This window comes from Triticum aestivum, chromosome 6A (assembly GCF_018294505.1).
Source record: "Triticum aestivum cultivar Chinese Spring chromosome 6A, IWGSC CS RefSeq v2.1, whole genome shotgun sequence".
Classification (NCBI taxonomy): Eukaryota; Viridiplantae; Streptophyta; class Magnoliopsida; order Poales; family Poaceae; genus Triticum; species Triticum aestivum.
In genome coordinates this window covers 165456878-165469902 of record NC_057809.1, presented here as the reverse complement: position 1 = coordinate 165469902, position 13025 = coordinate 165456878, and positions in this window count along the sequence as shown.

Sequence of the window (13025 nt, the reverse complement as noted above, 5' to 3'; positions counted from 1 at the left end):
CTGGCAAAGGGCTGGCGTTAAGAGAATATAATTGTCGCTTGGCTATTCGGGTCAAGACATTGACTATCTTCCCCGAAGGATGGGTGAGTTGAACAGTCCTAGAGAAGCAATCAATTTTGGCTTGATGAGCTGACATCCAGTCCATACCCAAAATGATATTAATATCTGAAGATTTAAGGGCTATCAAAGATGCGAGGAAAACAAGTCTGTCGACTTGGATTTCATTTCCAAACTTACCCTAGAGGTCTGCCATCTAGACCCGGAGTTAGAAATTTCCATAGTGGATGGCATGTCACAGAATGCGACGTTATGCAAACGAGCATAGTTTTCGGATATAAAAGAATGAGAGGCTCCTGTATCGAAAAGAACAGATGCCGGGTGGCAATTAACAAGAAGCGTACCGAGAACGACGTTGGGATCCTCTTGAGCTTCTTCGGCAGAGATACAGTTGACATGGCCACGTGAAGCGGTGACCGGCTTGGCGTGGAATATTTTTCCTGTCGGCTTGCCACGGCCAACAGCTTTAGCAGATTGGTTGGGGTTGGTCTGGGGACACTCACGCATATAGTGACCAGATTCCCCACATTTGAAACAAGTCACGGAACTGGTACGTGGAGGAGCATTATTGGTTGGACCCCCATAGGGCTTGGCGGTGCAGACTGTTGAACAGGGCGAGGCGCCTGGAAAGATGGCCTCGGTGTGAACCTGGGTGGCAGGGCGGTGTTGGGCACCCACACGCGGCGCTTCTGAGGACCAGCACCGGATGAGGAACCCATGTCACGGCCATGCTTGCGTGTTGCGTCATAGTCAGTCTGACCAGTTTCAGCACTGATGGCTTTGTTGACAAGTTTCTGAAAAGATGTGCACTCATGCAGACGGAGGTCGCGGCGAAGCTCAGGACTAAGGCCCTTACGGAACCTTGCTTGCTTCTTGGCGTCAGTAGACACTTCCTCAGTTGCATATCGGGCGAGATTACCAAACTCCCTGCTATAGGCATCCACAGAAAGTCGGCCTTGGGTGAAACTGCAAAATTCTTCACGTTTACGGTCCATGAGACCCTCCGGAATGTGATGTTCACGGAAAGCCTCGCTGAACTCAGCCCAAGTAGTGACATGGCCCGCTGGGCGCATAGCTCCATAATTCTCCCACCATAGACTGGCGGGGCCTTCAAGATGATATGCAGCAAAGGTGACCTTGTCAGCCTCCGCTACCAGCGCGGAACGCAGTTTGTGAGAGATACTGCGAAGCCAGTCATCAGCGTCGAGAGGCTCGACGGAGTGGTGGAACGTGGGTGGATGCAATTTGATAAAATCACTGAGTGACACCACGTTAGCCCTCTGATGGTGTGCTGTATTCTGTTCAATACGCTCCAACAAACGGTTGGTCTCCCGCTTGTTTCTCTCAGCTTCCATCATAACCTCGGCTAGTGAAGGAGGATGAGGCAGATTTGCATCCCTGCTTCACTGCCTTCGGCCTGCTCTTGAGGAAGCAGGGTTAGCGCGCGTGTTGACCATCCTAGGTAAACAAGACAATGATTTAGTCAGGATGATAAAATTCCGACATAGGATACATAATGTAAGGAATAACTCGGAATGCAAGATGATCATCCGTATGACATGGTAGATACAGAAACTGCTTCTTTATTCCATCGTCATACACACCATACAGGGTTTAGTACAAGACCAAACAAAGTACTATTACGGTGAAAAGAGGATTACATCTCATCGGAGGCATTCCAAGCTCCTATACATTATTTTTCTACACCTCCGGAAAGAGTACAAACTAGGTCATATCCCACGAGTCACGCGGGACGATAGAAGACACAGCTAGTGCGAACTAGTGATACTACCACTAACTCAGACCGATCCGTAGTAGTCCTCGTAGAAGTCGCCTCCATAGCCTGGAAGTTCAACATGATCATCCGGAAACAGACGGTCTCGCGGAGCTTGTGGACCATAGGGGCTAGGATGAGGCCTTGGACCAACAAACGGTGGCCTGCGGGGACCGCGAGGTGGGGTGATGCCTCCTACATCACGCCAAACCATCACGTCCGGCAGAGCAGATCTCACAGGATAGAGATCGCGCATATCTGAATATCCAGCTTGCACCGCCGGTGCGAACCGAGTCAAAGTGGCCCAGTGGTCAGCACGGGTATTGAAGAGCTCTAACCTTAAGGCCCGATTTTCACGGTCCTTATCCTCGAGCATCTCAGCAGTGGTGCGAGTCCGTGAATCCTCCTGAGTGGGGTCAGCATAGATAGCCTGGAGATACCCTTGTGCTCCCGGAAGTGATCCTGGCATATACCGGAAATCAGAGTCCCGAAATAGACCAGATCTGACTCGCATAATGGTCATCATAGAGTAGGCGGCGTCCTGCACAGCCATCTCAATAGTAACCCCGAGTCCATAGGAGCAGTGAAGAGGCTCGGTGGATCCAGGATAAGATGGAAATATCCTGACAGTGCAGAGATACTGGCTTTGATTGAAGTCCCGGAATTGCTCTTCGACCGTGTACTCAGGATACCAGCGGTATCCAGCCTCAGTCATTACCCTGACCAACTTAGCAGTATGGCCGGGTACATCTAGGCATCGAGTCAGGCGAACCACTTGATTGAGGTCGCGAGTGGCCATCTGAAAGCACAATCATAATGCAAAGGCATTAGAATTTCTAGCAAAATTTCGGCAGCATAACAGCTGTAAATGCTCAAGAAGGATTTGAGACATTTGACAAAGGATTTCGTACATACTCAACATCATCATATCAAAGTTCTGAAACCATTCTAACAACATAATGTGGTAGTAGAACTGAACTAGGCTTGTAACCATCAAACTTATAAGGTACTACTGATTAGTAACTCGTGATCCTGATAGAGAGAACAGATCCTAATTCCTTAACCCCCGGTGGAAGAATGGACTGACTCAGATCAGAAAGTCATAAGGTATAAGGAGTAAAAAGAGCCTTACGTTCCAACCCACAAACAATTCCCCTACATATAACTAAAGAATTTCTAGACTCAACATCGACCAGTTTGGCTTGGAGAACCTACAGGCAGTCCGGCTCTGATGCCAACGCTGTCAGGACCCCGACTCGATGTCACATCGATCTAGCCGGTAACACCTCATATCACTTTGCGGCCTCACGCACGGTATCCCCACGGGTGTCGCCTTACCTTTTCCCGGGACCGTTTGCGCCTTTTGGCTCACGTATATGATAGTGTCGCTAGCATCCATATGATAAGGAGCCCGGGCTGACATGACTAGTCGTAAACCCAAAGTGGCACAGACTTACAGGGACAGGCATCCATGACCCAGCTTCGAACGTGTCGGTCATCAGCAAGTGGGTCCGGGCTGTAGCACTGGGCTAGCAGGACTCCGGTAAACCGGGCTGTAGCGGGCTAACAGGACTCCGGTACTCAAAGCGTGACATTTCCCCGAAGGGACAGACACAGGAACGAAGAAGGACACATGCCGGCCAGCCTAAGTGTTCCAGAGCAGTAGCAAGCTACCATGGCTCAGCGGTAACACTAGGAGACATTTCCCGGTAAGAGAGGCTACTAAAGATAAACAACTAGATAGTCAGATCCCACACATACCAAGCATTTCAATCATACACACAATATGCTCGATATGTGCAAATACAACGAAGCATCACAACATGACTCTATGACACAAGTACTTTATTTAAGGCTCAGGGAGCCATACATAACATACACAAAGGTACGGGTCTCACGACCCAACATACAAGTCATACAGTCATACAAACCAGCAGCGGAAGTAACTTGTCTGAGTACAGACAACTAGTAAAATAAAAGAGGCTTGGAAAGCCTAGCTATACTACGTGGTCCTTCACAAGCTCAGGGTCACCACCTGGGTCTTTAGCCTACTCGTTGATGTCAACGTCTACATAGAACCCATCAGAAGGGGTTGCAGCGTCTTCTGTAAAAATGTAGATTATAGCAACATGAGTACAAAGGTACTCAGCAAGACTTACATCAGATCCTACATACATGCATAGTATCAAGAAGGGTTGGTGGAGTTATTGCAGCAAGCCAGCTTTGACTCTTGGCTAGGCTATCCTACGATACTCCAACTTGAAATGGTTTTGCGCACACGAGTCCACTACTCACCACTTCAATACACTACCGAGGATCCACCTCCGTCTTCCTACGGAAGAGCCATCCTCGGCACTCACACTTATCTTGAGGCTTTTAGTAGTTTCCATTTACTTGTCTATGAACTGTATAGGCAACCAAGTAGTCCTTTACCGCGGACGCGGCTATTCGAATAGATCATGTTAACCCTGCAGGGGTGTACTTCTTCATACATGTTTCCACCACTTAGCGTCTGCACACGACATGTGCTCGGCAGACTTCAAGCGAAAGCCGACGTGGGTGTAGACCACGACCTACCTAAACACTTAAGCCTCTAGTCCAGGTTTATCGCCTATTCAGGTTCCATCCGCAGGGAGTCCGGCCGAGGTTTCCCATACGGCCCCGAACGATGTGAACAGGGTTCCCGAGATACCTAACGGGTATTCGGTACACCCGGCCACGTACCTACCGCATCACAGCCCACCCCTACGGTCAGCGCTGTCCACGGCCTCCAGTAGGCTACAAACACCAGAAACTACTTGCAACTCCTGGACAGAGAGCTAGGGTGAATAAGAAGTCGAGCGGGGTCATATTTCAGGGCCCAATGCATGGTAGTAGCTGTATCTTAAATCACATATACAGATCTCAGTGCTTAAGGTCGGCTTCAATGAAACAACCCACCATGTACTCCTACATGGCCTCTCATCGATACCTTTACCAAATCGTGTTCACCACACCACTCTCATTACCGACATAATCATTTCACTCTAGCCCATCACCCAGATGAACCAGACCTGACACGACTCTAAGCATAGCAGGCATAGCAAGGTAGGAACAACACATACATATGGCTCAATCAACTCCTACACATGCTAGTGGGTTTCATCTAGTTACTGTGGCAATGACAGGTCATGCAGAGGAAATGGGTTCAACTACCGTAGCACACAGCAGTTTGAAACGCGTTGTCTTAATGCAGTAAAAGAGAGCAGGAGCGAGAACATGGGATTGTATCGATATGATCAAATGGTTGGTTGCTTGCCTGATGGTTCGATGCACTGATACGGTTCTTCGTTAGGGTAATCACGGTACTCCTCGGAGGCAGAACCTGTCGCAAAGGACATCGATACACAAGCATCACCAAACAATGTGCAACAATATGATGCATGCATGAAACATGGCAATATGAGTGTGTTGGGCTAATGCAACTAAAACCAGAAGGGTTTGAACAAATTTGAATCAAAGATTCAAATTTCAAACTCAAACATGGCCTTTTAAGTGCTTTTCCTTGTTCTGCTTAAAACATCAATTTAACTTGTTTGATCATGCATGAAAATAGTACAGATGGATAGATTGGATTTTTCTGATCATTTTTCATATATAATTTGTCCAATTTGGAGTTACAGAATAAAAGTTATGAATTTTTGAAGTTTAAATAATATTCTGGAATTTCCTGATTTAAATTAAATCCAGAAATTATAATTATTGCGCCAGCATGACGTCAGCATGACGTCAGTGGTCAACTGCGGCTGGCTGAAGTCAAACCTGACGTGTGGGGCCCACACGTCAGTGACAGGGGGGTTAAACAGGGTTAATTAATCCTAATTACTAATTAGTGGCGCTGGGGCCCACTAGTCAGTGTCAGGGGGGGGTTGACTAACGGTAATTAGTACTAACTAACCACCTGTCCGACAGGGCCCACGCGTCAGTGACCCTGGGGGGGTCAAACCTCAGGTCGGACAGGTCAAACCCGCCGGCGGTTAGTCGCCGGCGAGGTCCGCGGCGTGCAGGGGCCTCGGGTTTCCTCTGTGGTGCTCCAAACGGCGTGCGGCTAGGTGCGTTGGATAGCTAGCTCGACGGCGCGTCGGACGGTGGCCGTGGCTGGCCCTGGGGTGGCCGGAGTCGACGGCGGCGAGCTCGGCTGCGGCTGCCGGAGTTCGGGTGCGGTCGGAATCGACGTTGCAGGGGGTTTGGGGAGGCGTTAGTGCGCGCTGCGTGCTCCTGGTGAGGTGGGGAGCACGATAGTGCGCTCGGTTGGGTGCTACGGTGACCGTGGCCACGACGGCGACATCGCCGGCGGCGTGGAGCTCTCGGCCAAGGTGGGGCTAGGGCCTAGAGGTCGAAAGAGACCAGGGGAGAAGGGGGAAACGATCCGGGGGCTCACCGCGGAGCTGCAGGGATGGTTAGCGGGCTCGGGGACGCGCTGGAGACGGCGAATTCGACGGCGACGACGGTCGGAGCCCGAAGAGGGGAACGGCGACGTGGCGGCGATGCAGGGCTTCCGGGGAGCTGTGGAGCGGTGGGGAGGAAGAGGGGGTCGTGGCGGAGCTTCTGAGCTAGTCGGGGGAGCGAGGGGTGGCCGGAGACGGCTGCTGTGGCGAACGGCGGCGACGGTGGTGTTCGGCCGTGTGAGAGAGAGAGCGAGGGAGAGGAGGGGAGAGCCGGGGGAGAGTGAGAGAGAGCAGGGGGGAGGCGTGGCGTCGTCCAGGGGCATCGAGGCGAGGAGGGGAGGGCAGGCAGGCAGGGAGAGAGGTGGCGTGGCGCGGTGGCGCGCGCGCGCGCCGGCCACACTCCCCTCCCTCTGTCGGGACGAAGACGACAGAGGAGGGAGGTGGGCTGGGCCGGCTGCTGGCTGGGCCAGCCAGCTGGCTGGGCCGCACAGTGGAGGAGCCCAGGTAAGCATCCCCCTTTTATTTTTTTTCTGTTTTCTAATTTCTGACATTTGTTTTGATTTAAATAATATATTAAATCATTTATTTAGCTTATGCCAATTTTTGCAGGAGCTATATATATTATTCCAGAGCTCTTTTATAGATGGCATAATATTTGGACATATATTAATATATATAATTAATGTATTTCCAATGCAAATATTTATGCATTAATTCCAAATGCCCAAAATAAATGTCCATGAGCCACTAAAAATATTGGTTTGATTTTTATCTCTGTCCAATATTTTCAGAGGGCATCATGAGCATTTTCTTGGATCCTTTTGGAGAAATTTTTATTTGGGTCATTTTCAAAATGATTCTGAGGGTTTCACAGATCCCCATTTCAAGTTTCTGATGAAAGAGTAAACATGATGCAACACTCTAATGCATGACTAGCTAGGGTGTGACAACTACATGCCGCCATTCGTTTGTGTCCTTGTCGCCTTCGTTATCAACATGTCCACTGAGGCTGTCGCGACCGTGGCTTCGACCTGACCGACTCGAGGGTATAACTCATTTACTGCGCTCCTGTTATATATATGTGTTGGCCGCACTAGCTATTTGTGTAGATCTTTCTTCTTTTCATCTAGTATGTCCTTATGTGATCAAATATCAATATGTGTTTAATATATCAATGCCATGCTCATGATTGTTCTCTTTATTAATTCAATCAAAAAATTGCTAATATACTCAACAGTTGTCAGAATGTCACCACGTTTATTGTTACTAATATGTTCCTCCTTGGATCCTCCCTCTTCATGCTACACGTCAGCAGCTGTTTAATTTTTTGTTTTTGCGCATATTAATCCTTTGATTCACTAAGTTGCCTAGGATTGTTGCCTTCTCAATCAATTGAGGTCTCTAATGTGGGATTGGGTGCATGATTTTGACTTGGTCATTGCCGTAGACTTTCTCTCGACATGACCCTGACATCCTGAACTAATAGGAGTGATAGATTACTCGTATCAATAAGAAACTTCTTCTTTTTCAGCAACCCATTTGCAAAGAATCTCAAATTTAACCATGCTTGAAGCGATTTGAGGATGAGTGACCGACTATAAAGTTGACCCCATTGCGCATGAATGAAGACAAACTGCGTAGAAAAAACTAATGTTAGCCTGTGGGACAGTCTAGACCCCGTCAGGTGCAACAGCTGGGAATGGTGGCTATGGTTAGGGGGTTACAAATGGTATTCGAGCCAAGCCTTGGGGTTACACGGGCGTGTGCGGGTCAGTGGCACAAACATGTACATGGCGCGTGTGACCCGTTGTGGCACACGACATGGGCATATGTGGATATCTGCACTGGTGCACATAGACATGTGCTAAAGGGGAGTATTCTTGTGGGCTGATGAAGACGTCTGTTCTTTTGATTACGGTTGTATGTTAAATTCTAACTTAGTAGGAATGATGGTAAACTACTTGTATTAACAAGGAATTTATTCTTTTTCTGAGACCATTCACAAGGAACCTTAAAATTCTGCCTTATATTGTTAATTTACACATGTACATGTACATGTATCAGATTTGGCTAATTTTTTTAATAATACATTTTTATTAATTTACAAAAATAATACACGGTTTAGATATATTTCACAAATAATACAGCGTCATCTTCGGGCAAGACGACTGGAACTAATCGTCTTGGTGGTAGATGATTAGTGTCCAGTTGTCTTCCCTGAAGATGACTGGGTAGTCGGCTGAACAAGGGCTCCAAGTCGTCCTTCCTGAAGATGATTAGCTCCAGTCATCCTCCCCGAAGATGATTAGCTCCAGTCATCCTCCCTGAAGATGATTGGAACATAACCGTGTTCCCGAGAACCCTTTCCTGCCAAACCTGCCTTTCCCGCCAACCCTTCTGTTCCAGCCATCGTCTTTCCCGCCAACCCTTATGTTTCCGCCAACTTCTTTGCCGCCACCCCTTTTGTTCCCGTCATCATTTCATTATTGTTGCTGCCCTGCTGCATTGTATAGTGGAATAAGTGTTCGTATGTCAAATCTTCTGTCAAACACTGCTACAAAACCTTCGCTCACCCTACAATACGTGAATGATACACTCATTGTTGCCGCACTCACCCTAAAGTGTTCCTTGATGACTTTGCCCTCATAACTGTCCTCTCAATCAACTTTCGTAAAACTGCATATCTTCTAATCCACACACAACATGCATTGACCTTGCTAATTGCCACGACCATGACATGCTAACATGAATCCTTTCCTCTACTATACTTAGGTTTGCCTCTGTCACCCGCAAAACTACCAACCTCTGCCTTTGCCCACATCATAGATGTACATCTTCCGAAGATATGTCCTTGGTTGGGTTACTGGATTGATATGGGGGGTGGCTCACACTCGTCTCTTCGGTTCTTGAAGCTCTAGTGATCTATTTTATATTTGCTTTTCGTCTTCCCAAAAAGGTTTTCAAAACTTTAGATGTTTTGCACATGCCTTTTTCTCGAAGGCAGGTTTGGCGGGAGAGGGTTCCCGGGAACACTGTTATGTTCCAATCATCTTCAGGGAGGATGACTGGAGCTGATCATCTTCAGGGAGGATGAATGGAGCTAATCATCTTCAGGAAGGTTGCCTGGAGCTAATCATCTTCAGGGAGGATGGCTGGAAGCCCTTTTTCAGCCGACTGTCCAGTCATCTTCAGGGAGGACGACTGGAAGCCCTTTTTCAGCCGATTGTCCAGTCATCTTCAGGGAGGACGACTGGACACTAATCATCTACCAGTAAGATGATTAGTTCTAGCCGTCTTGCCCGAAGATGATGCCGTATTATTTGTGAAATATATCTAAACCGTGTATTATTTCTGTAAATTAATAAAAATGAATTATTTTAAAAAATTAGCTCGGATTTGCTAATCAAAAGGGCACCCGATAAAACTACTTTCAGGGGGAGTTTTTATGGGAATTATCGGAGATGCTCGTAGTATGAAAGTTTTGCGAGTTCAAGATGACACCAAGTAAACAAGGATCGAGTGTAAATATGCCAACGTATTGTAGTGGCAATTTCTTTGCACCCCGATAATTAGGCTCTTCACGTATGCAGGCCAACGGTTTTAGAGCATCTCCAATAGCTTGTCTATATGGACGTCTATACTAGTTTTCTACAACATGAGGCCAAAACAGGCGTCCTCGTGTAAATGGGTGTCCAAACATGCACATCCTCTAAATCCACCTTCACAATGTCCATGCGTGGACGATGTTCAAACATGCACATCCTCAACTGTAGCCCCTGTATGCTGCTGTTGCTACTAAATACAAAAATACTAGACAGATGACACTCCACCATGATGTGTGCACGATTCACAATCAGATGGATGTGAAGCACTTTATTCTCTGATTCAATGGCTGGATGTGGAGCATCGTTCATGCATTGTCCAAAAACGTCTTGTGTATAGCAGCTCTCTGCTAAATATGTGTGCATGCTAAATTTTGTTGCTGATGCTATTTATCCAAGACATTGTTGATGATATTGTTGCTGCTACTTAGGTGATGTTTTTCATATGAAATTTTTGCCAATTTTTTGCAGATGCAATAAGTAAATTGTTGAATCACTGTTAAAATGGTAGTTACAAAATAATATTAAAATATAGAAGAGAGAATATAGACGTTCTGCTGTAAAACTGGATGTGTATGAGAAAATCTTTTTAGACCATTGTCTATATAAATATATAAACATCCAAATATACACATGCTATATTGAAGATGTTCTTAGTGGCAATTTTACACCTAACAAGGCTCGGAAACACTACTGAGTTCGTGTACGTACACGCATCGCTCCTGGTTCACGCACTGCTTGGCACGCACGCTTCCCTCGTTAAGTCCGACTCCACCTCAGCGAGCTCCCGCTGGATATAAGCCTAGCTAGGAGCTAGGGCCGCTGCCCGGCAACTCACAGCACCCTGCTCGCCGATCGAGCCCTCCTGTCGTTCCTCCGCAACCATCAGCATGCCCGCTGGCATGGTGCAGTGCTCGGCCTTGGCGTTGCACAACCAGATCCTTCGTGATCTCGAGCGCCGCAGGAAGGTCGTCGACGCGGCGAGGGAGAGAGTTGCAAGGAAGTCCTTTGTGCCGCCGTCACTACACCACAGCACCACATCCCTAACAAACAAGTTGGTCGGGAAAACAAGGTCTGACGACATACACTCGGTCGGGAAAGAGTATTGCCGACCGACAGCGTTTGTTGGGGAAAATCCAGACGGGAAAGCATTTTCCCGACCGACATATCTTTCCCAACCGACAGTTGGAAACCAATAAGGAGAATTGCCGACCGGCTTTCTGATGGCCCTACTCGAATCTTTCCCGACCGACTACCCGATTGTAACATGTTTGCCGACCGATTTTCAGTTGGCGCTGCTATTTAAGTTTTCCCGACTGATTGTTTGATAGTATAATATTTGCCGACCGACTTTCTGTTGTCCTTGTGCTGAAACTTTCCCGACCAACTGTGCTATGCTATCCTTTTTGCCGACCAACTTTCCATTGGTACTAGCATGACCCTTTGCCGACCAACAATGAGACGATGTTCTGTTTTGCCAACCAACAATTTGTTAACATTTTGTTTAGCTGAGCAATATTTAAACCCTTGATTTCCCATCTGTCTTACACAATACAATGTCAATCAAGTCGCATATCTCAGTACAACATGATATCAGTCAAATTACAGTAACTTGCATGTGCTTTGAAAATAGTAAATCATGACCAAAGAAGAATAACATAATAATTACTTCTCAAGAGTGAAGGAAACATTTATGGTTTTGTGACCGAATCGCCCACAATAGTGTCTGGGTCAACTGAGATAATTGTTGCCTTGGCAACAGGAGTTTCAGGACCAGTCCATGCATAAAGAAGCACATCCATACCAATCTGAATCAATGATTATTTTAGAAACATGAAAACAAAACAGAATTTAAACATATAGGTAAGGATGTGAAGATTACAAGGTTTTCATCTTCATAGGTTGATGAGCTTCTTGCAGGGGGCTTTGCAACAACTCTTCTTTGAACAAATGGCTCTTCATCATCCTGTTCAACATCTTCTTCAGCGTCATTATGTTCCTCAGCTTCAGCTCCGGAGTTCTACCAGACAACAATATGGAAATAGAGTTAGTGCATGCAAGATGGATTAATGATGCATTGAAAGGATGTGGAAATAGTTCATTACTTGTCGAGAATTGGAACCATGCTACGAGCTAGGAGTTTCCAGATTATGCCTTCCTTGTGAAGCTAACATCAATTCCATTTGGTTCATTCTTTCTTCCATTTGTTGCACATGCCCCTGGAGCATGTTATAGCGATTTTCAGCTTCTAGACACCCTTGCATTTCAACTAGAACTCTTGTGCTCAATTTACCCCGTGTACCCGGTGTGCCCAAATCTTGAGGTGTTGGACCTAGACCTAACATACGGACACGACCCCTGGGCTCCTTCATTCCACATACGTGTGCAAACAGATCACCTTCTTGAATGCTCTTTTCCTTCCATTCAGGGTGCTTTTCAGCATTCTCTATGAGTTCTTTCTGCAAAATGATATTTACGAGCTCTGTAAATTCTACTTCTACAATTTCTGAGCAACATTGAAAAGCATGGCAAAAGAGACTTACAATTGTTGTTTCTGCCTGCGGCACATAACTCCCTTTCCTTTCCCCTTTCTTGCATGTATGTGTTTCGATATAAACTTCATCTCTCCGAGGATCATGCCCAAGTTTGACAACCTACAATCATTTATTTATTTCAATATGCATTAGTCACTGAATCAAAGTGGCATATCATTTATAATTGGGGTAATTTTTTTTACCATTTCATTGGCAACACGGGCATGACTCTTGCTGCCAGATGTATGAGGTACTGCATTGGCATGATTCTTTTTGGCGATAGCACTACGAGACTACAAGCAAAAAGTAAAGGAGATTTATCACACATATTGTTTGTGTTTTGAGAATCATTACATGCATATTTGTTTATCTATGTCCAGGACAGAGTGTGCTGCAAAGATATACTACAGTTTTGATTATCACACATATGCATATTTCTTTCACTTCAAAATCTACTTCAGTAAACAAAAGAGAAACTCAAGTTTAAAATTTTTGTTACTGAAATTTAGGTATAACATCAGGTCAGTTAAGTTGTATGTTTTCAGAGACTCCAGTTTTTTTGATGTATGTCCGAGTTGCATGCTTTTAAAGGAAACATGATTCTAAAAGTCAAGATGATGTTTTTTAATGA